The 23,790-nt window shown below is 32.6% G+C and overlaps 1 pseudogene; it reads left to right on the plus strand.

Annotated features, from left to right (window-relative positions):
* The first annotated feature begins 6,109 nt into the window (after nucleotides 1-6,109).
* Nucleotides 6,110-7,691, plus strand: LOC145117203 (UDP-glycosyltransferase 71K1-like; annotated as a pseudogene).
* The last annotated feature ends 16,099 nt before the right edge of the window (nucleotides 7,692-23,790 follow it).

The raw sequence follows: 23,790 nt of genomic DNA on the forward strand, positions 1-23,790 counted from the left end.
TAAGGGACCAAAAGTGGCAAAAATATCTCAGCTTTACTGTTCTTTTTCTCCACAACTTTAATATATATATAATAATAATAAGGAGTAGTTTCCCAATTTCTTAAAGAGAAAATTCATCAAATGATCAAAATAAATGGATGGTTTGTAGCAAATGACAATGAAAAACACAATTTTATTAAATGATCACAACTTCCGCAGAGAGGGGACTATGTGGAAGTCCTTACGCTCTGAGGAATAGGACAAGTGGGGAAAAAAACAAAAAAAATGCTTTTACACAGTTCCGCAGAGAAGGGCTCTGCGGAAATAAGTACGCCTTTGAGAAAATGGTAGCTGAAAGCATTTATTTTCTTCTGACATTTCCGCAATTTCCGCAGAGCACGTCTCTGCAGAACGATGTACACCTCTGAGGAATGATTACTCTTCTGTGGAAATGGTTGGTGGAGCGGTTTTGAACAATTAATGACTTTTTTTCGTTTTTTTAATGATATTACTTACTAGAAACCTTTTTTTCATTTTTGTAAATGCTTTAATCACTAGAACTTGTTCTTTCATTATCTATGCAGAGAGTGTTCCGAAAGAATGAGTTTTATTATTCTATGTACGGGAGGGTTGTGACAGTCGATTAATGAAAATGAGGTTTATGTTAGAAATAACGTTAAAAACTTTGGTTTAAATCTTCATCCTAATTGTGACCATCAGATGTTATTACAAATGGTTAGAAATAAGGCAACTGTGTTCAATAGTCATATATCTTTGTCTTTTAAACATTTAGAATGTGGGTATGTCATGGAGCTTGCAGATGAATCAGATGTATTTCAACTGAGACATGTAATGTCTGAAACAAAGCCGACAGTGTATTTGTATTTATCGGTAAAGAAGTTGAAGAACAACCAGTGGTGAAGTTTCAGAACAGCCAGCTTATTAGAGAAAAAAGTAGTAGAGGTTGTGGAGAAAGACAATCCGGTGGAAACCGTTCCTGTGGACGAGGAAATGACGTGGGAGTAGGTTATCAAAAAAGAGCTTCGGTTCCTTATAACTTTGTATCAGATAATGATTAAGAACCAAATTTATGCATGACAGAATTAGAACAACGAAATTTATTCGAGTTTGGAGAAGTACCTGATTTTGATGATCGATTATCTGATGAAAAATCAATTGAAGGTTTGTCGGAAGATCAGTACACGTAACGAAAAATTGCTTTTAACCCATGGTATTGTATACCTCCCATTCCTGATTGTTCAAAACCTATTCTTGAACCTGGACCATTTCACAGTTTAGGCCCGAATGATAAAATATATGTGAATCAAACCTACAACACCAAAAAAGACCTAGCATCTTCTATTAAATTCAAAGCCTTTAAAGAAAAGTTTCAGATTAAGGTACAAAAATCTACCAAATCTCGGTACCAGGTTGTTTGTTTGCAAGAAAATTGTTATTGACGTTTATATGCAGCTGTCATTAAAGGAACTGAAATGTTTGAAATTAAGACGTTTAATGACGAGCACACATGTTCTTCATTACTTATACACCCAAATCATTGGCAAGCAACTAGTGAAGTTGTGGGAACCCTAATACATGACATTATGGGTCAAGGTAGTTTGAGAGTTTCGAGGCCTAAAGATATAATTAGAGATATGAATGCGTTGCTAGAAATTAATTTGAATTATTCACAAGCGTGACATGCTAGACAATTTGCTATGGGATTGATAACGAGGACCCCTGAAGAAAGTTTCTCCAAACTTCCAATTTATTTTCACAACTCGAAGAAACATAATCATGGGACTGTGGCATGCATACAAACTGATTTGGAGGATCGCTTCGAGTATTGTTTTTTCGCTATTGGATGCGCGGTAAATAAATAAATTAAATTTAAAACTTTGTAAATATATAGTGTTTATAAACAAAATATATTTTTAATATATTCATGTTTTTTACAAAGTTGTTGCAGATAAGTGCTTTCAGAGGGTTTTGTAGAAAAGTTATTATTATGGATGGTGCCCATCTGAAGGGAAATTACAAAGGCACCATATTGCATGCAGTAGCCATGGATGGCAACAATCAGATATTGCCTATTGGGTATGGAATTTACCCAAAAGAGACTACAGATTCTTGGACATGGTTTCTTGAAAAACTACATGAATGCATTGGTGATTTGGAAGGTCTAACATTGGTAATGGAAATGGCTGCATCAATTGACGTAAGTATTCAAAATATATGTGCAATGCTCAACATGGCTTGTGTGGTTTTCATCTAATAGGAAACATAGTGCACACCTTTGAAAAAAAAAACAACAATTTTGTTTTGAAAGCTTGTAGGAGCTTACAAGACCACTGAGTTTGAACAGTATTGGGGGAGACTTTGTTCTCTTAGACCAGATGTAGCGGTGTACCTTAGTCAAATTCCACGTGATAAATGGATTAGATCGCATTGCCCTACCATGAGGTACGATAACTTGACCTCAAATAGTGCGGAGTCCATGAATGTTGTATCAAGACATGCAAGGAAGTTGTCTGTATTACCACTTCTTGAGTTCTTCCGTGCATTGATAATGCGTAAACGCATTAGTAACTTGATGTTATAAAACGTGTTGTTGTGTATGATTTGATGAGTAAATAGTACAAGCATATAAGTCAAAGTTTATCTATTCCTTTTGCCCTAACGGGAAAAGCGATATCGTGGGCCCCTCGATGATTTTGTGTTGACTTATGTGTCGGGCCCGGTCAGGACTGAATTGATGTCTTCAATTAAGTTCCTTGTCAAACTAATCATAAATCAGGAAACAAACTGTTGGACATTGTGGATGATTCTGTTCCATGTCTTTGTCCACACGATATCTTGTAGAACGAAGGATTATGTGATCCATTATCTAAAGGGCGCGTCGTTGATTAGGTCAGAGTTCGACAGCGGCTTTTGAAAGCTACAATTGCTAATCTGATTCTGAAGTCATACTTGCAATTTTAGTAATTAGACTTATCCAAGTGGGAGACTGTTGGATTAGGTGTTTAAGCCTATAACTATAATTGATATGTACTTGATCTGATAGTAGCATAGTCCTTTTTGGTTGCCTTCACCATAGCAACTTGACAGGATGACTTTTGGAGAGAGAGGTTATTTAATGATTTATTAATATATTATAAGAATAATATATTAATTGGAAATCATATTATTTAATTAGTACTTAATCATAAATTAATTTGGTATTAATTTTGGGATTAAAGGAACTGATTAAATGTACAGGGACTGGTTGTGCAAATCATTGATAGTTGCAATCTAGTATGCTGGACTACCTTGGAATGGGTTGGACGAAATCTATAGGAGGCCCTATAGAAATCGTCCAAGGCCTTCTAGAAGGAAGTCCATGGGCTGCTTGGAGCCTAAGTAAGGAATTGGGGTTTTCCCTGGAAACCCTAGCAGCCACAAGTATATAAAGGCCCCTAGACCTCTTGAAATCGGCCACTGCTTCGCAAGAAGAAACCCTAGCCGATTTATGGCCCTCTCTCACTCATCATTTTCTTTTGGTGTTTGTGATTCCATTAGAGGTGCAACACGTGAGGCACTCAAGCTTTCAAGAGTCAAGATCATCTGTGGATTACTTGTTATTACGAGATAACAAGAAAGGTAACAATCAAACCCTAGTTTTCATATTGATTTCTGAAATTGTATGCTATTATTAGGGTTATTGCTTTGGAATTTCTATTTGCATGTATAACTAGAGAAAAACTTAGATCCAAAGCATTTAGGGTTGCATGATCACATAGGAATGTTGTTGTGCTAAAAACCCATCAGTTAATCCATCATTCCATCTAGGAAACAACACATTATTAGTTACATAGATGAATTGCTCTGGCATTTTATGCTTTTTAATTTATGTAGGTTCGTCTGCTTGATTCTTGAATTGTACACGAGGTTTCAAATCGTTGCTGAATTACTCAGTTCATGTATGTTACATGTATGAACAATAATTTTTATTAAGTAACAATCGTTTGTTTTGCCAATATTTACAGTTTATAACATATATTTTTCTTTATGTTCTTTTTTTGATGTTTTATCCTAATTTTGGAAATATGCCAACAAGGAGAACAAAGCAATTTATACAAACCATTCTTCTTCCAACTACTACAGGTATAATTTTTTTTTATATTGTTTCTAAAATTGAGCAGCTTTTAACAATTTAAGCAATACATTTTCGTTTCTTTTTCAGTGAAAATTTCAGAATACAAAATTCATTAACGAATTCCATTCCGAAATCCGAATGGCATAATTAGTTCTTTGGCAACACTTTTGGAACCGAGTTGAAACTGTAGATAAATCTGAAGATTTTCAAAATCTTTCATAGATGAGGAAGATGAAGAAGGGAATCTCCCACTCCAGTTTGCACAAACCAGAATTGAATTAACCCCTTTTCGTCAGCATCTAATAATCACTAACTCTGTTCAAGAACATGGTGTGGATTTTGGTAAAGCCATTCAAGTACCTTTTATCTCTCACTGCCCAACAGAATATCAAAAATCCAGTCTACCAAATACGGTAAATTACACAAATACCCCTTAACTATTTTTTTATGATAAACTTTGGGCTGAAGATGATTATGAGAGAAGCTGTTATTTTAATTTCCAGTTCATAGAACACCTGTAGATCTAAAGGTTCGACCTTTCATCTTCTATGATAATCTTTATGTTCAAATCTCTCCCATCATTTTCTTTTTCTTCCTACCCAACAACAACTGGAGAGCTTGAATTTCATGTTTTTTTTGAAGGTGATGGCAGTGAAGCGAGTTCATGTATTTATGAAGTAAGGTCAGTATTTATGGAAAAAAAACATGAAGTGAGTTCATGGATTTATGAAAATTTACTTTTTTCTTCCTACCTTACGGCCATTACATTTATAGCAACGTACAACTAAATGATAATATGGAAATTTACTTTTTCATGAAGTAATTTTCATATTTATGGAAATTTACTTTTTTTTCTTTATGTTTAATTTTTTTTAGAAAGTACAAACTAAATGATAATGTGGAACACAGGTACAGTATCCTACATATAGCGACTTAAATACAAATGAAAATTTAAAGTCAATATTTATTTTATCTAGCATATATACTTTAAAAATTTTATCCTATTATATAACGAGTATTTATATTGTATTTCATTATGGTTATAGCTTAATTCAGTCTATGCAAAGTGACACTATGGACATTAAAGATGTCAACTCAGGAATGGAAACCTCAACTATGGAATATGTGCTCTCATTGGACGATGGTAGCTGGAGACGTCCACCTCAGCACCCACATGTTCATTTTGATAGCAGTGATCTTTTCTTTGAAATTACTATTAGCCAACCTTCTCCCCCTCCAGTCCTTGCTTGGGTGCAACCTCAACAGACTCCAATTTCTCCAACACGAGTTGTTGATCTAAGACCAGGACCCGCAAAATCTTTTCAACATAATACACCCACTTCTAATGGCTACCAGCATTTGCATATTGTAAGTTTTTTTTTTAAGATTAATTTTATTTTCTGTTTTAGAAAATGATATTGTGTTTGCTTTTGAAAATGATGCAAGATTTTCCGACACTAGCTCAGGAAAATACTAGAAAGAACTTGGAAACATGTGTTGTTCTTGCGGGTTTTTTGGTGAGATTTATTTGTTTTGAATAAAGGAGATATTTTTTAGCTTATTTTGTAATTATTATTTTATTTTATTGTGATTGTAGAAAAACAAAGGTTTTTAGTATCACTACATTTATAATATCAAAACAAGAGTCAAAACAGATCTTGAACAAACTGCATGTTGACCGGAGGAATCAACAACTACAATCGCTTTGTAATTCCTGATCCAACATTTAAACAAACCTGATCTAACCCGGTGTCAACAGTACGTGTAATTCCTGCTAGTTGGGATGAAAGAATGGTTAATAGATCTTTATTTAAATATATTTTTTAAATAACAATAGTTATAAATGAAATATTTGAACAATAATGCAACAGCGTTATACACGTCAATTTTTCTTTTCTTCTTTATTTTTTCTTGGGTCAAAGACGGCCCACTTACAAAAGAATCGGTAAACATACCCAATTTTTAAGAAATAAACTGGGGTATTCATTATAAAAATGGCTACTTGTGTAATACCAATTAAGTTGAATAACTCATCGTTCTAGATTCAGATCGGACTTTGATCAGCTTCAGATAACAGCTATGAAGAAGTTGGAGCTTGTTTTCATACCTATACCTGGTTATGGTCACCTAAAATCAGCCATAGAACTTGCAAAGCGTTTGGTCCATCGAGATGAAAGATTATCCATCACAGTCCTTGCTATCAGTAATCCTTCTCAAACGGATATTGATTCGTACACAAAGTCGCTTGCTGCTTCTAATGCCCGAATAAAATACACCACAATTCATCCCACCGACCCTCTTCCTCAAGGACCTCAACCCTCTTCCTCTTCGCCTATATCCTTAGAAAAGCTTGCGACCCTCTTCATCGAGAGCCATAAATCTCAAGTTGAACAAGCAGTCAGAGAGTTGGTATCAGATGAGTCAACACATCTACTTGGATTTGTACTTGATATGTTCTGCAGTTGTATGATCGATGTAGCCAACAAATTCAAGGTCCCTTCATACATCTTCTTTACTTCAAACACAGCTTTTCTTGGATTCCTCCTACACCTCCCGATTCACCACAACCAAGTTGGTTTCGGTTTTAACCCATCGGATCCTGACTCACTTATCCCGAGTTACCAGAATCATGTTCCAGTAAATGTGCTTCCTGGTGCTGTATTTGACAAAACTGGTGGTGGGTATGAAACTTTCCTTTATCTTGGTACCAAGTTCCAGGAATGCAAAGGATTTATAGTAAATTCATTTGTTGAGCTCGAACCATACGCTGTTAATTCAATGGTAGCCCAACCGTCTGTATACCCGGTTGGACCGTTGCTTGACCATAATAAGTCAACTGGATCGATTGAGATAAAAAAACTGGCTCGACAAACAACCTTCGAAGTCGGTTCTCTTCCTGTGCTTCGGGAGTATGGGGAGCTTTAAGCAGCCGCAGATAGAGCAGATCGCTATTGCTCTTGAGAGGAGTGGTCACCGGTTCTTGTGGTCGATTCGCCAGCCATCACCAGCCATGCATGGAGCTCCAACTGACTACACGAGCTATGAAAAGGTTATGCCAGATGGGTTTTTCGCTAGAATGAAAGATAGAGGAATGGTTTGTGGTTGGGCACCACAAATCGAAGTACTTGCACATGGAGCTGTAAAAGGCTTTGTGTCTCACTGTGGATGGAACTCCATCTTGGAGAGCATGTGGCATGGGGTCCCTATTGCAACTTGGCCATTGAATGCAGAACAACAACTGAATGCTTTTTTGGTTGTGAGGGAGTTGGGACTGGCTGTGGAGTTGAGTTTGACATACAGAAGCAGTGGGACCGAGTTGGTGATGGCAGATGAGATAGAGAGAGCCATAAATTGCTTGATGGACGATACGAACCCAGTCAGGGAAAGAGTGGAGAAGATAAGTCAGAAAAGCAGGAAGGCTTTGATAAATGGTGGATCTTCGTTTGTTACACTAGGTAAATTGGTTGATGACATGTTACAAAACATAGGGGCAGAGTAACAAGGCTGTTGAGAAGTAGACCATCAACTTCTTGTCTTTGTAATAAATGATATTATACAAACTATTGGTGAGTATCAACATCCATTTCCCCCCAATTATTGCACCTATGACTTTTGAAGTTGAAAGTAATTTTTTTTTTACAAGAAACAAAAAAAAAAAAAAAGAACGTCAATTGCAATGTGATAATGTTTAACGGTTGTGATAAAGATTTCCACACCTATGACTTTTGAAGTTGAAAGTATTTTTTTTTATATATAAAAAAAAAAAATTGCCTGTATGGCAATGTGATAATGTTTAATGGTTGGGATAAAGACGTAGATATGTGGATTTACATATATACAGGCGATCAGGGCTCTTTAAAACTAGATATATGGAATTTCGGATATTAATCTAAATTTCGAGTACTGGAATTAGGTATCAAAAAATCAATCCTTGTATCTTTTTTATGGTTTAATAAGTTTCGTGTTTACAACCAACTAACATTAAAACAATATAAATTGAAAAGATCTTATCATATCATAAATTATATATACATAAAAAATGAAACAAACTCGACAGGGCGGAAGACAACTATTTTCACACTAATAAATTATAGGGGTGTGCAAGAAACCGCACAACCCGCATAAACCGTCCGCACCGCACCGCACCACACCACATAATGCGGTTTTGGACTTTTGCGGTGCGGTTTGTAATATTTGTAAACCGCACTATGTGGTTCGGTTTGTAGTTAGAAAACTGTGGTTCAAACCGCACCGCACCGCATATATATATATATATATATATATATATATATATATATATATATATATATATATATATATATATATATATATATATAATTTGATTACATTATTAATATTTACCATATAAAAACTATTATACATATTCTACAAATCGAATCTCCAGCCATAAATATGATATAACACAGTGATGCATATTTGATAACTTCTAACTATGACTAATTGAATCTTGTAGCATGTTCTTTAATTTATCTTTTTTAAATTATCATTGCATCAATTGTTTAATCCAATTGCATCAATTGTTTAATCCGATTGCAGCAATATCGTTTAATAAATTTGGAGTTGTGTTCTATATTATTTTTTCTTAATGTTGGTCGTTATATCAAAACAACAAAAAAAGGAATGTCAAAAATATATGAATCGGAAAGCAACGCATAAATTGGCAAACATAGTGACATATATATATATATATATATATATATATATATATATATATATATATATATATATATATATATATATATATATATATATATTACGTATTCAAATATTACCGAATCTAAAATTGAATGATACCAATAAAAATAATAAGGTTAAGTATCTTGTCAAACCGCACATAAACCGCAAAACCGCATTTGCCAAACCGTATCAAACCGCACCGCATACTGCGGTTTACGGCTTCCGCAATGCGGTTTGTGGTTTGGAAAAATCGTAAACCGCATATGCGGTGCGGTTTGCAGTTTTCACTCTAAACCGCACCAAACCGCACTGCGAACACCCCTAATAAATTATATATAATAAATAAAAGTTCGATTAAAAATATAACGATTTTTACAACTTAAAAGAAAATAACAATATGAAAACTAACAAATAAAAATTTAATTCCTATATGTTAAAAAAAATATTATTGTATAGTTAATACTCCTCCGTCTCATATTAATAATACAAGTTTCCTTTTTGGTTTGTCCCAAAATAATAACCTACTTCTAAAAAGGAATATTCTTTTTACCAAAATACTCTTATTATTAGTTAAACTACCATGAAATTAAATGTAACTACCATGAAATTAAATACAACAAAAGGGTAAAACTATCATTTCATTTACTAAAGTTAGTGACAATTAATGTTTTCTTAATCTGTATGTTTTTTGTCTGTGGACAATAATTTTGAGACGAATGAAATATATATTTATAGTTTATAGACAAACATTAATATATTTGTTTAACAAAATATTAATATAATAGAAGCTCAATAAATCTTAAATGTGTAGTGACATATTTAACATTTACAAAAATAATAATTTTCTAAGACCATATAATTTTTAATTCTGTTAACACAATAAAAATATCAAAGTAAAAGAAACATTTAAATGTGTTAATAATAAACGAATATTTCTGTACATCTATAAATTATTTATAAAAATAAATATTATTATAAAAATATTTTCCATTACTATCTAGAAATGAAAACCACTGTTCCATCCAACAAAATTTATAAAAACAACCTCCAGCTTCCCTTATCTTTTATGAAAGGTTCTTTTTCTGAAACCATTAATCATCTTGATCTCAAGTTGCTCCTTTATTTTCTTAAAATTTTCACCACATCTACTCATTTTCTATTATAATTTCTTAAGTTTGTGAAAGTAGAACGATGAAACACCTCTTTTAAGTCGGATATTCCCACAAAACCACTCCTTCGGTTGTGTGATTGTGTGAAACAGGAAGCAAAAGTAACGGTTTTAATTAGACAGTGAAAACAAGAAACATCAAAATTTAGTAAACGATGGACAAATTATAAACATCGATATTATCTCTATCTTCTCGTCTTGAGGCAGCATCAAGCACTTCTAATAACCTGGCGACGTGAATTAAGGGTTCTTAGTTTAGATTTTTTAGGTTTCTCTTTGATATTAGTATACTAATAAGCTTGGGGACCATGGGCTCCCTGGCCCTTAATGGGTTCCGCCAACTAAACTACGATTATTCAATCACCTTAAACAACTATCCGAATATGACTTTGTTGGAACTCTCATCGTCCCAATTTGACTTTGTTGCAAGAATTAATTAGGCTGATATTATCCTGTTTTGTGGCGCTTTAATTAATTTTTTTTATTAATAGAGATTATTTTTGTGATTTTCTTTTTAAATATATGGATTATTTCTATAAAAAAATATACAAGACTTTTTCTATAAATGATGAGTATAATTTTTGTAATTTATTTGTACATATGAGTCACACTTACTAACATATGAAAATCTAAAATACATGGAATGTTTTTGTAAGCAAAAACTCCACATGACATTATCAGTACATGGACAATTTTTATAATTTATTTTTTACATAGTGACCAAAACTGCCAACATACAAAAATCTTAAACCCAAAAGCTCTATAACCAAATTTGCCAATATACAAAATTGTTATATGGTCAAAGAATGAAACCTAAAATTATATAAAGACATGTCGGTGTACATAACTTTTGTGGCAAAAGTCTCAAACTCAAACGTTCATTATGTCCTATAGTTGTAAAAAAAACATAGCAATCATTGTCATTCCATTTAACGCACCTATTGCTTTAGGAAATATGTCTTTTAGCCTTCATTGTCGTTTTGAGATATTTGTGGTTGCAATATAGAAGATGTTGGCATTATAATTTCTTTTACAAAAGGCATCATTGCATTTAGGACCTCTTGAAAACATTTATGAACCATTTGTACGGATTATTGAAATTTTCGTTTAACCAATCGAAAACGTTCATTATATTCTACAGTTGTCAAAAACATAGTCATTTTTATCTTCAATGCTTATTGTATTACCATATTGCAACCAAATTCTTTTTGTAAAATGATTGCATAATAGTGCATATGTTTCTTGTGAAAGACACGCCATATCGTGACATTGTATAGAAGATCTATGTAGCAAATCGTATGTATATACATGCCCGATTAATGTTGAATCGATATCTCTTGTTCTTTCAATTCATATTTGTTTTTTCAAGTTAACATCAACCAACAACACCAAAGTAAAAAAGAAAGATAAAAATTCACTATCTGAATCCATATGTGACATGTTAAATGTGAATTACGTAACATGTAAACTGATAACTTGTATTGCATAACACATAACATATATATTGTATAACAAATAACATGTAAATTGCATAACATATAAATCATTAACATAACATCAAAAAGTCATCCAAAAAAGATCCAAAACTCAAGCCAAAAAACATTCAAATTTCATACATTGTGCAAAAAAGAAAACATCCAAAAGTGATCTGAATAATCCATACTTCCTTCCCGAATTTCTCACCCATTACTCACAACTCGACGGTGTAACCAAACTTTCCTAATATTGACACATTAACTGAATAGCAAAAGAGTCGTGTCGTATCTTGCATAAAATTGTTCCCATTACATTTTCTCCAACTTCTCCATACGGGCATCCATATTGTTAGCAAGAGTATGTTTTTCCACGAACATTTTTGCAACCTTGTTAATCCATCCCCGTATTCTAGTAACTCTGCATCTATTGTGTTTCTACCAACATCTTTGCTTTTTCGTTTCGCTCCATTCTTTTTTGAATGATTGGAGGATTTCCACTTGCACTTATGGGCCCTTTTGAGGTTGGGGTTTCCATATGAGTGCATTGAACATCATCAAAATCATGCTTAGTAATTTCTTTAGCATGATGAGGGTGTGTAGAAGATGACCCCCAACTGTGAAAGTTGGTCAAGGTTGCCCCATCAAACAATTGAATGCAAAGAGCAGGGCAACAGAGGAGCACATTTCTCAATTTCTCTACAAACTTGTTCGAGTGCGTAAAAATTTATAAATATTATCAAACTACTAAAGGAAAATAATCATATTTATTAAAAAACATAATAAATTCATCTACACTTTTCATTCTTCTTTGGTCAAATTAAAAGTGTTTGTTATAGGATTACAAAAATTGTATGTTTTGTTTTTAAGTTTCAACTAAGCCACATACTTTAATTTTAAATAGTCGTATCAGTTCTTTATTTGCTTGTGATTGACTATAAAATTATGTTTGATTTTTTAGTTTCTCTACTACTACCTGTCGTGAGCTTGTTTTCAAGCTACTTCATTCCCATCAGTTAGTTGTAATTTCATGTATACATGTCAACAGGTAATCGTCGGATATGACCTAATTTGGATCTATATCAGTGTCACACCCCCAAACCGGAACGGCGGAAACGTTCGGGGGTAGAGGACGGCTTGTACAATATCATAACAATTGAATAATAGTAATCAAAGCAACAACAACCATTGTATTAGTAACATATTATTTACAATTGTGTTCAAAACATTGCTTGTTTAACATTAAAACTATAGCAAAAGATAAGACGTGATGCTACTATGCTCCGTCTTCGTAACGCCTGAGAGGGTACCTGTCTACTAATTTTCCTGAGAATACAAGTGGTTTTGAAAGTGTCAACATTAAAGTTGGTGAGTTCATAAGCATTTTTGTTATAAAAAGTATATTCTTTGTTCTTTGAAAGTGTTTGTGTGTTCCTCCAGAAAATCCTATATTTTCTTAATAAGAAATGTGACCATACTAGTTCATTCTATGATCACTTACTTTATACTAGCTATATATAAACTAATATTGAACGGACAGTTGAATGTGTGGATCTGCCCTAAGCCCACAACCAAATAAGGAACACGAAGTAAGGTAGAAATCACACATTCAACTGCCTATCGGATATTATTTATATATAACCCTGATGTATAAACTAAGAAATCATAGTATCAACAATAATGGTCCTAACCGAAGAGTAAGTAATCGTATTTGTTTCCAGAATGTTGAATTGTAAACTGTTTGCTTGTAAAATAATGATGTTTATCTTGGAAAATCCTATATTTTCCATAAAACCGAATTGTAGTCTTAAACGTTCCAAGACCGAAAAGTACAAGTATAATTGTCATACTTAATTTAATGATACGTAGTTTTATTCATAAGTAAAACTAGCTGAAGATGTGTTTGCCCTGTAAACTAGATGTGATGTTAATACCCTCCTATGATCACTTAGTACATACGAGTTGTATATAATCGAGATCGAACAGACAGTCGAATGGGTGATCCTGCCCTAAGCCCACAACCAAACAAAGAATAGGAAGTAAGACGGAAATCATAGATTCCACTGCCTATCGGATATTAATTGTATATAACCCTGATGTATATGCTAAGGAATCACAGAGTTAATACCCCTTAAGTCTGTTTAAAAAGTATATTACTACGTAAATGTGTCGTTGTTTTCTCCATTTGAGTTCTTATAACCATACTGTAACCTAAGATGGCCTGATCGCGACGTTCTTCAAGCGTCGGAATGTTAACGACATTTGTCACCCCAGGTCTTCCGGTCTAACTGTAGCTAACAGTTAAGGTGCGGGATTGTCAGTCTCGTATAGATCTATACACAAATATCTCGCTTTCCCTACAAGAGACTCTGGTTATAAGTCAGGACTTGGTTGGTAGTTAGGTAAGTACGCGAAGACGTCTCATAAATTGCTTCAACGTTTTTACGAGTAATAACTAAAAACCCTTTTAGTTTATATGTTTGTTTCCGTATTGTAACATGAGCTTTGTAAAATAGTACCTATTTTCCATAAACTATACATATTATAGTTTATAAGTTTGTTTCCGTATTGTAACCTGAACTTTGTAAAATAGTACATATGTTCCATAAACTATACCTATTATAGTTTATAAGTTTGTTTCCGTTGATGTGAAAACCGTTGCGTCTTAACATGTTATGTAATTGTTTGTAAATTTAATAGTAACGATGTTTTGCATATTTAATAAATTTCACGTTTAAATGCATATAAACGGTAAGAAAACATAATAAGAAATTTATATTTTTAAACACAAGATTTCTTGTGTTTTACTTGTATTCCCCCCTAAAAACAATTTAAAAATCGTGAAAACGTAGGGGTATGAACTCATCTCGAATGCGTGTTTTCGGTTAGGTACGATGTGGTTGCGATGATCCCCGGTTTAGAACACGTATAATTTCCGAAATCCTAATAATATTTAAACACATAATATTGTGTTCAAATTAGTAAAATGATTAACTTAAGTGTTAAGTAACACTAGTTATGTATGAATACTTACAAGAATCCTTAGAATACTTGAAGTTGTTCTTGATGTTCTTGGGTGGATTTATGAAGATTCACTGATAATCTGGGAAAGGGTATGAAGGTTTGAAGGTTCTTGGATGAGTTTTGAGAGCAATTGTACGTAACTTAAGAGTGAAGAATTGGAAATGGTGAGGGTGTTTTCGGTTGACATATATATATATATATATATATATATATATATATATATATATATATATATATATATATGGGATTGAAATTGATGTGATGTTTACGTTGGGATATGTAACTTATCATCTTGCAAAGATGTATCAACCGCCTAAATGACTAAATATCTAGATATTTTAAGGTGATTTCGGCCAAGGTAAACTAATTAACAAAGGGTTTTCGGCCATAGATATGTTCCAAGAAGAGTTTTCGGTCCTAAAGTCAACCAAGAAAAGAGTTTTCGGTCATGGTATTTCAAAAGCAAGAGACTTCGGTCCAAACTTGTTGATTTCGGTCATACTCCAACCGAAAACCCCATGAACTTGGATTCTCTCAACCGTAATCTATATGTTCTAGAAGTCTAAAACCGAAAACTCCTTTGTGGTGCATTCTTTTATGGTTTTAACTTTAATCCTTTGACTTATGTTGACATACATTAGCTTAAATTAACTTAGGTTTCAATATGTACTTAGTTACTAGTTTATAATCATGCCTTCATGGTTATAGATTGACACAAAGCATCAAGGTTTTCAATATGGTTTCACTTGTACTCTGTTAGGGTTTAGACCTTGCTTGCTCTAAAATTTTCGGATTGTGACAATCAGCAAGATGTTTTATAAAGGGAGCGTGCCAAGCATGTCAGCAGGTAATCGTCGGATAGGACCTAATTCAGATTGATTTGGAATCTGATAAAATTGAATAAGTATCAGCAAGATGTTGTCTTTTAAAGGGAGAGTGTAAGCATGTCAGCAAGTAATTGTCAGGACCTAATTCGTATTGCTTTGGAATTTGATAAGATTCACTAGGTTTGAATTGAAGAATTACCTCATCATCGTTTGATTGGTCGGTAATTGAGCTCAAAATAGAGTTGTTGAATTGTTAAAGCCTAGAACCGATGAGATGGAATCTCGGTTGCTTTCCGACACTTCCTGGATTTAACAAAATCATCCCACGTCACTTTTGAAAGATTGACTAATTCATCATTTCCTGTAAATGTGTTATATGTGAGATTCATCCAATCTCTACTTGGATGGTACATCATGTCTCAAATTAGTTTTCAATCGCATCTAGAAATATCTAAGAGGATTTAATTGTATGTGGGTGACTAATATTGAACAAATACGGATTGATTTGTTATTTTCATCCTAGTTCACTATGTGGTAGACCGGAGAAAGGAGAACATGAATTCCAATCAAGCGAATGCACTAAAGGTCAAAAGGTAAATGTTTCATCCCAACCCTTGAAGGGTGATGCACTTATATGATGGAATAAAAGTTGGAGTGTACACGGGGAAATAATGATGTCTTTTTGGAATTTAGAAGAGTTTGTAAATCAACTAAAAGCCAAGTTTTCACCGACCGTGATTTTAGAAAAGACTGTATAAATTTTTTTTTCTTTCCAAAGGGCCAAATAAGGACCAACAGTTGGTAAGAAAGAAACAGACAAGAAACAATTAAAACCCTGATTTTCTCACCTTACATGTGTGAGGAACCCTCTCTCTCTCTCTCTCTCTCTCTCTCTCTCTCTCTCTCTCTCTCTCTCTCTCTCTCTCTCTCTCTCTCTCTCTCTCTCTCGGCCAAGGACGAAGTTTGGGTGTTAATCTTGTTGGCAATATAACAGTTCTCCATTCCTACTCTTTATGGATGAGCTGTAGAATTTAACTATTTTTGTAATTATTCTCCAAACGTTATAGGACCACATCATTGTTGAGATGGTATTCTAAGCATCATATAGTTATGTTCTGTTGATATAATTTGTTCCTAGTAGACCCATGATTCATGGGGATTAAACCATCACAAATATCACTTCTCAATCAACTTCTACATTTATGTAGAATAACACAATGGTGTAAAAATAATTTAAATTGCTTTTCTACAATTGCAAGTGTAGCACATGACATACCCTTCTTCTTTTTGGTTACAGATGCAACCGACATCCATGGGCGTAACTACCTTAAGTGAAGGTGGGTCCTAGGACCTACCTTTTTTTTTAATTATAATACAAGGTATATATGATAAATAAAAAATAAGAACTTTATTATTTCTAAGAGAATACCTAATAAGTAATAATCTTTGAAAGAAAAGATATTCCATATTTTTTATATCGTAACCATTTAGAATAGCCCAATATCTCAATATAACCCAACAATTTAAAATTAAACAAAAGAAAAGAATTAGAAACGTCAATCGTAATTCAACGATTCTGCGATTCAACATCGCCTAATCGCCGGCCTCTAGCCCTCACTAGTATGAATATGTTTCATGATATAAAATATCATAGGGTCCAATTGCAAGAACTTTTTTATAACTATTGGAATAATGTTTTAATATTTTAACGTCTACGACCCGACCCGCCACCAATAGTAGTTTTTTTTTTGTTACTTTTTCATTTTTTTTATTCTAGATTCGTCACTGTCTGCATCTACCAACTTTTTCAAGGAATAAGAAGAAGTTGTAATAGGTTTAGAAAGCAACTTCTTTAAGGAGAAAAGAGTTTTGGTGGATTTGGTTGCAGGTTAGGATGGTTCCTTTTTGTTCCTTTTTGTTCCTTGATGATATTATCATCCGTGTGACAAAACTAATAACTTTATAGCTTTCGTGGCCACATGGAGATATTGGATCCTAAAAAATTAAATATCATCAAAGACTAGCCAGTAAAAAAAAGTCTTTATAGTTATTATAAGTTTTTATTTTTAAATAAATATATAATAAAAAAATTAGATCTTATGCACCTGCCCACTTTGCCTCCCCCTCCCCCCTCAATGCCCCCTATGATTAGAGGACGACATTAGCATATATATATATATATATATATATATATATATATATATATATATATATATATATATATATATATATATATATATATATATATATGAAGATTAAGAGATTTAGGGCGTGTTCGGCACGGAGCGTTAGGGAGCGTTTGAGAGCTTCTAACTTCTAGCGTTTGACAAAACGCTCCATTTTGAACAGAAAGTCTCATTCGGCACTATAAGCTTCTAGCGTTTAGTTTAAACAAAACGTTCCAAATCCAAATGCTACTTTATGTAGCGTTTAACAAAAAGCTACAAGCTAACCGCTACCAGCTAATTTTTGCCGAACACGACCTTAGTGAGATGGATAAATCTAAATTTAAACCTATAGTATTATCCACTTCATTTTGGTTTACATAAATATCGTCCAACTCATCAAACTATTACCTACAAAACTAGGTGAAAGGAGAAAAAACATCACTTGTTTGTGTTCTTTAACTTGAACACAGAAAAGGCATGCAAATGTAAACACCTGAAATGCAAGAGCATAAAACCTATCAGAAACACGTTGGGCTACTTTGAGCAATTAGGGTACATTTTTGAAGCAACTCCTAGTTAATTTCACTGAATAAGAGTTTCAAAAAGATAAATGGTAGACCAATGGACACCAATCACAACCAGTGCCAAGTTTTTCCCTTAAGATATAATTAAGTGCCAAGTTTTAACAAGTATATTCAACTATGTTTGGATCTTTAGGAGAAAACAATTTACACAATGGTAATATGTACACATAGAATATTATTAACAAGACACCATTCAGAAAGCTAATATTAAAGTTTAGAATAAAGATCTTCTAAAGCAACATGCAATGGTTCAACAGCCTTTGGCCTCTCCACAGTCTTAAGAAGTATATCACTCGTTTTCAAATACGGATCCCCATCAAACTGTAGATTAGCATCCATCCTTGTTGCAACAACATTCCCTTCCAACGATACTCCAACAAATGTACCTTAATAATCACAAATATCACTCCGCATTTATATAAAATAACATAATGAGATAATAAAATAAATACCTTTGCTAGAACTATAAGGGAGGAGGGAGTCGTTCCCTCCCAACCCACCGAACCCACTGCCACATCACTTTTTCTCTTTTATTTTTCTTCATCTTTCCGAACCCACAACACACGGAAATCCTATCTTTTTGAACCCACTCAACCCACTCAATTAAAAAAAATACAAAATAACTAAGGTATAAGTTTTAAAACACATGGTACAAGAGAAAATAAGAAAGAGAAAGTAGATAGAGATGATGAAGTGGGTTAGTGAAACCAATCAACCCACTAGTTGAAGCGGGAGTGGTACCACCGATAACTCTATTGCTAATTAAGATTTTACATTTGATTGTTTTGTATTTTTTTTTAATTGAGTGGGTTGAGTGGGTTCAAAAAGATATGATTTCCATGTATTGTGGGTTCGGAAAGATGAAAAAAAACAAAAAAGAAAAAGTGATGTGGCGGTGGGTTCAGTGGGTTGGGAGGGAATGACTCCCTCCTCCCTAAGTATAGCACATTCCAGATCCTCTATCACCAGCTCTCACATCAGCTTCTAAAACCCTCCCAACATGTCGCACACCAGCACTACAACCAACTCCAAGAGAAAAATGCATAAATTATAAAGTCCTTAAGTCCACCCCAAACCTACAAAAAGAAAAATAAATAATTAAGTGGTCCAATTTTGGAAGTTTTGTATGACAAGAAGATCCCACTGAAACTAAAGGGAAAAAAAATTATATGGTGGCTATAATGCTTGTTTTATTGTATGGATTTGAATGTTGACCAATTAAAAAAAACACGAAAGGAAGATGTAGATTGTAGAAATGAGGATGTTGTGATTGACATGTGGTAGAACACTATTAGAGAGAATATTGAACACGACAATCAGGCTAAGGGGAGTGGTGCCGACTGCACCGCGCTCCACCTCAACTACGACTAAGGAAAGAAGGAAGGAAGAAGATAGGAGGGAGTGGGTGCCAAGTGGAGAAGAAAAGAGGGAGAAGAAAAGGGGAAGAAGAAGGCAAAGAAGAGAGGGCTTAACAGTTGTTCACCGAATTTGGCCACCGAACTCGACATGTCGAGTTTGGTGGCTCAGTGAATTCCGATGCCACATCAGATGTATCGAGCTCCACTACATCAAGCCTTAGTAAGTCGTTGGGGTGACATCAATCATAGGTAAGCTTCTCTCTTCTATCTTCCCTCTCACATTTTGTCTCTTTGTATCTCCCTCTACTGATGTTAAACATCATGATGACTTTTTGATGATTATTTACTTATTTGTTAGGATAATTATTTAATTTTGGGTCCCGATTAATTTTCACCTAAGCCGATTGGTCCTTAGACCTCTAACTACCATCTAACGATTTTCATAACCTTGGATGTTGATATCAATAATATTTTTTTGCATGAGAAACTTAATTTATACTAAAAAAATATTAGTAATAAATTCTAACCTATGAAAAATCAAATGAAAAATAAAATGTCAACAAATATGTTATTGCGAATAATCGTGATGTTCTGCGGATTTCGGTTGAATCAATGTAAACCGTCATTCAATGTACTTTATTCATAATCTTTCTTTGCTAAAAACTCTAGAAATAGTATTGATAAAATCGTTTTGGTTGTTATCTCACAAAAACCCTAGATTTGGATGTTAAATCTCTCTTCTTCTTCTTTTGGCAATATGACTATTATTTTCAATTATATTCTATTTCATTTTAGTTGACATCTATAATAGGAGCTTTAAAAAAAAGTTTTTTTTAAGAACTTTTTATCTTATAAAAAAAAGGTTATGAAAAATAAAAAACAGTTGGAAAAGCCTTTTTTAAACCTAATCTTTTTCATTGAGCTTGTTAAATACAAACTCTTGCCATAAAATTTTTTCAATGATTTGGTATGATCATGGGTTTTCAACCAACTATAAAAAGACAACTTATACAAAAATCCTTAAAAAACAAACTAGTAGCGTACCCACGCGATGCGGCGGCAGCTCATAGTTTCGTTTGGTGAAATTTTTATCGATGGCAATGAATTTTCTTTCGATATGCTGTCGCGATAAACATAAATGTTGGTAATTTAGCTTAAAAAGGAAAACATGTTGTATTTTTTCGGTTAAATATAATACTTTGTTAATTTGGTTACAAATAAAAATATGTTGCTATTATAGGTTAAATATGAAAGTGTGTTGCTGTTATAAGTTAATTGTTAAGAACGTTGCTATTTTAGGTTAAAAACAATAATATGTTTTTGTTTTAGGTTAAATAATGTATGTTACTGTTTTATCTTAAATAATTAAAAAAAATAGATTGCTATTTGTCTCACAACCTCGTGTACATATACATAGTACGTGGTAAAAGACTCATAACCTCATTGCTATATTTTCAATATAAAACGTATTCAAGTTCTGGGATACATTCACAAGGTTTAATTAGTTTTACCACTAATAGGTGGAGTTTTTAGTCACAAAAAGTACATTGCTATTTATTGAACTTTTTAGCAACCTTTATATATTTTTACAACTTGTACATCTCACATGTTATAATAGCAATATTTTTGCAACTTTTACAACTTTTAAGATGAATTTCTTATTTACGATGTGAGCATATATATGAGACGTCGATATAGAAAATATACATATCTCAATGCATTTTCGTGATAGTTGAACAATGAAAATTTTATGCTAGAGATTCTAAAAAATATAAACGCTATCTCATAAATATTTATTTGCCAGCATATAATAAAATGATTTTACGTTGAAATTAAAAAAATTCAATTTGTAGTTTATAATAGAGTATTTTTATTTAATATAACACAAAATATATTTAATGTAGTATTGTTAAGACCTTTTTTGTACTAATTTATTAACACTAAGATATCTGACTTATTATAAAAATATATTTGTTTTATTATTTGAGATAAACATATATATTACATCACAAAACATTAAATAAAAAATCTAGACGTCATGTTTGTTGTATGAATATTATATATAATGCATTTATGTTACTTTGAACTCTATGTGATATTAAAATCCATTGTTTTAAAGAACTTTTTTAATTACTTTATTTAATTTAGAAATAAAAAGTTGTTTATATAATAGTAATAGTTGAGATATGATTAAAAAGTAGGGAGAAAACTTTGGTTTTCTTATGTCACTTTACAAAATTTACGTACGGTTTTATCTTTTGGTTTAACAAAATTAAAAAATATAAATTTTTTAAATTAAACAAAACATGTATTATGCCTATCTTTGATTTTCATAGTAATTTTATAAAAATGAAATTCACGTGATAGTTGGCTATATCACATTAATAATTTTTTTAAAATTAAATTTTGATAGGTGAGTTGGTGATGGTTGAAAAAGAAAAATATATATATAACTTGGCTGTAATTAATAATCATTTAACTTGGTAAGTATTCTTTCATTTTCATTTAGTACACGATACAACCTTAATTCTTGAAACAAAAAGGCTTTTGTAGTGCTAAAATACAATACCAATGTTAGTCAATTTAATGTCCCACGTTGTAGATGATCATAACATTAATTTGCTTCTAGAGGCCAAACTCCAAGCTTCTAATTTAACCGGTCTAAACATTTTTTGTCCTTATAACCTAAAGGTGGTCAACAATAAGTGCAGAAATTGATAAAATAGAAGCTTGGGGTAAACAACAAACTTTTAGTTGGTAATATTTTTACTGTAACGGTTTCAATAAAGAATTCTTATAATATGTAGATGAAAATGAAGGGTTTATGGCAATTTGTATGATACCTGCTTTGTTTGTGTTTATTTAACTATATTTTTGTGCTTTTTATTTACTACTATGTAATTTTGTGTTGAACAACAAGGATTTAAAAATAGAAAACCAAAACCTCAATTACATAGCTTGGATTTTTAGGTTAACTATTCCCAAAATACCCCTAGTTATATAATAGTTTGAGATTAGTTACTCTTAGTATTATTTTTAACTTCTCTTCATATTCAATTGCTTTGTTCCGAGAATACCCCTATGTTGGGGAAACCAATGAAATTGAAAAGCCATCTAATGCATTCAAACGAACCATACATTCACACAAAAGCAGCATACGTTGAACACACTCAAGACACACAAAAGTCATATTACGCATCAAATACCAGAATTCGTCGTAGCATAATTCAACAGGGTAAAAAACGAAAATTTAACTTGAAATTTGATAAAAATTATACTGCAAAAAACACACAAAGGAACATTTTTTCTTCATAACAGTTAATGAAACAAATGGATCACATGAAAATATCTAATTGTCTATCTCAAATACAAGAAACATTGACGTATATGATAGTAAAATGTGATATCTAAACCTTCTATCACATGAATCTATCTGCTTTTCTATACTGTCAAGGTCTGTAATAAGATACAGATGAATTAGTAAAACTTTGCCTCGTGTTTAAGTATAAATTATGATATATCCTTGCTGGTGGAGAAGCCATCTATCGGTCTCAATCCATTCGACAATCTCTAGTTTCATTAGTCGTTAAACCTTTGAAGTCCAAAACAACAAGTTATTGATTGATCCCATTCCTTCAGAACAATAAGAAACAGTAAGATTAGGTAATTTTGCCATTTAATTGTTCAATATTATAAAATTAAAAAGAAAAATTGTCAACTTTACATTGTTAAAGCTTCTAAATTAGTAGAAGCAGAAACCTCAAAGGCAAATGAGGCAAACTTTTATGTTATGAGATCTTGAGCATGAAACCATATACGAAGAAGTGGAGAATACAAGGGCAAGTGATGGGTTTTAAGAAAAACATTGGCAGTTAAATCTTTTTCAAAATCGGATAAAAAGTTCCAATATCATACCCCTATGTACCAACAAAACATGGAATATGGTAATGAGAAGCGTATATCTGTTGAGTTTTTCCATATCAGATGATACATTAATATCTCCATTTTTCCAACAATCAGTTAGAGTCATTACCATATTTTCAATAGATACTGTGAATTCTCTTGAAGTGTATAAATATTTTCAACACCAACAAAAGTGATAATAACTCCAAAGTACCAAATAACATTTTCAATAACAACTAAATTTGTATGTATATCTTTAGAAAACAGATTAGTCACAACAATAAACAATCAATATGAAGTGAATACTCTTAGAACTTTAAAAACATTATAAATATCAATTGATAAAACATGAAAACAGTCTAAGGCAAAGAAAACCATCACATTATGTTTAATAGTATCCTTTTTGACTCCCATTGAATGTATGGGATTTTGAAGCTCGATTCAGGCTTACTTTCAACCTAAAATTCAAGACTA

This window comes from Lactuca virosa, chromosome 5 (assembly GCF_052849685.1).
Source record: "Lactuca virosa cultivar CGN04683 chromosome 5, Lactuca_virosa_CGN04683_v6, whole genome shotgun sequence".
Taxonomy (NCBI): domain Eukaryota; kingdom Viridiplantae; phylum Streptophyta; class Magnoliopsida; order Asterales; family Asteraceae; genus Lactuca; species Lactuca virosa.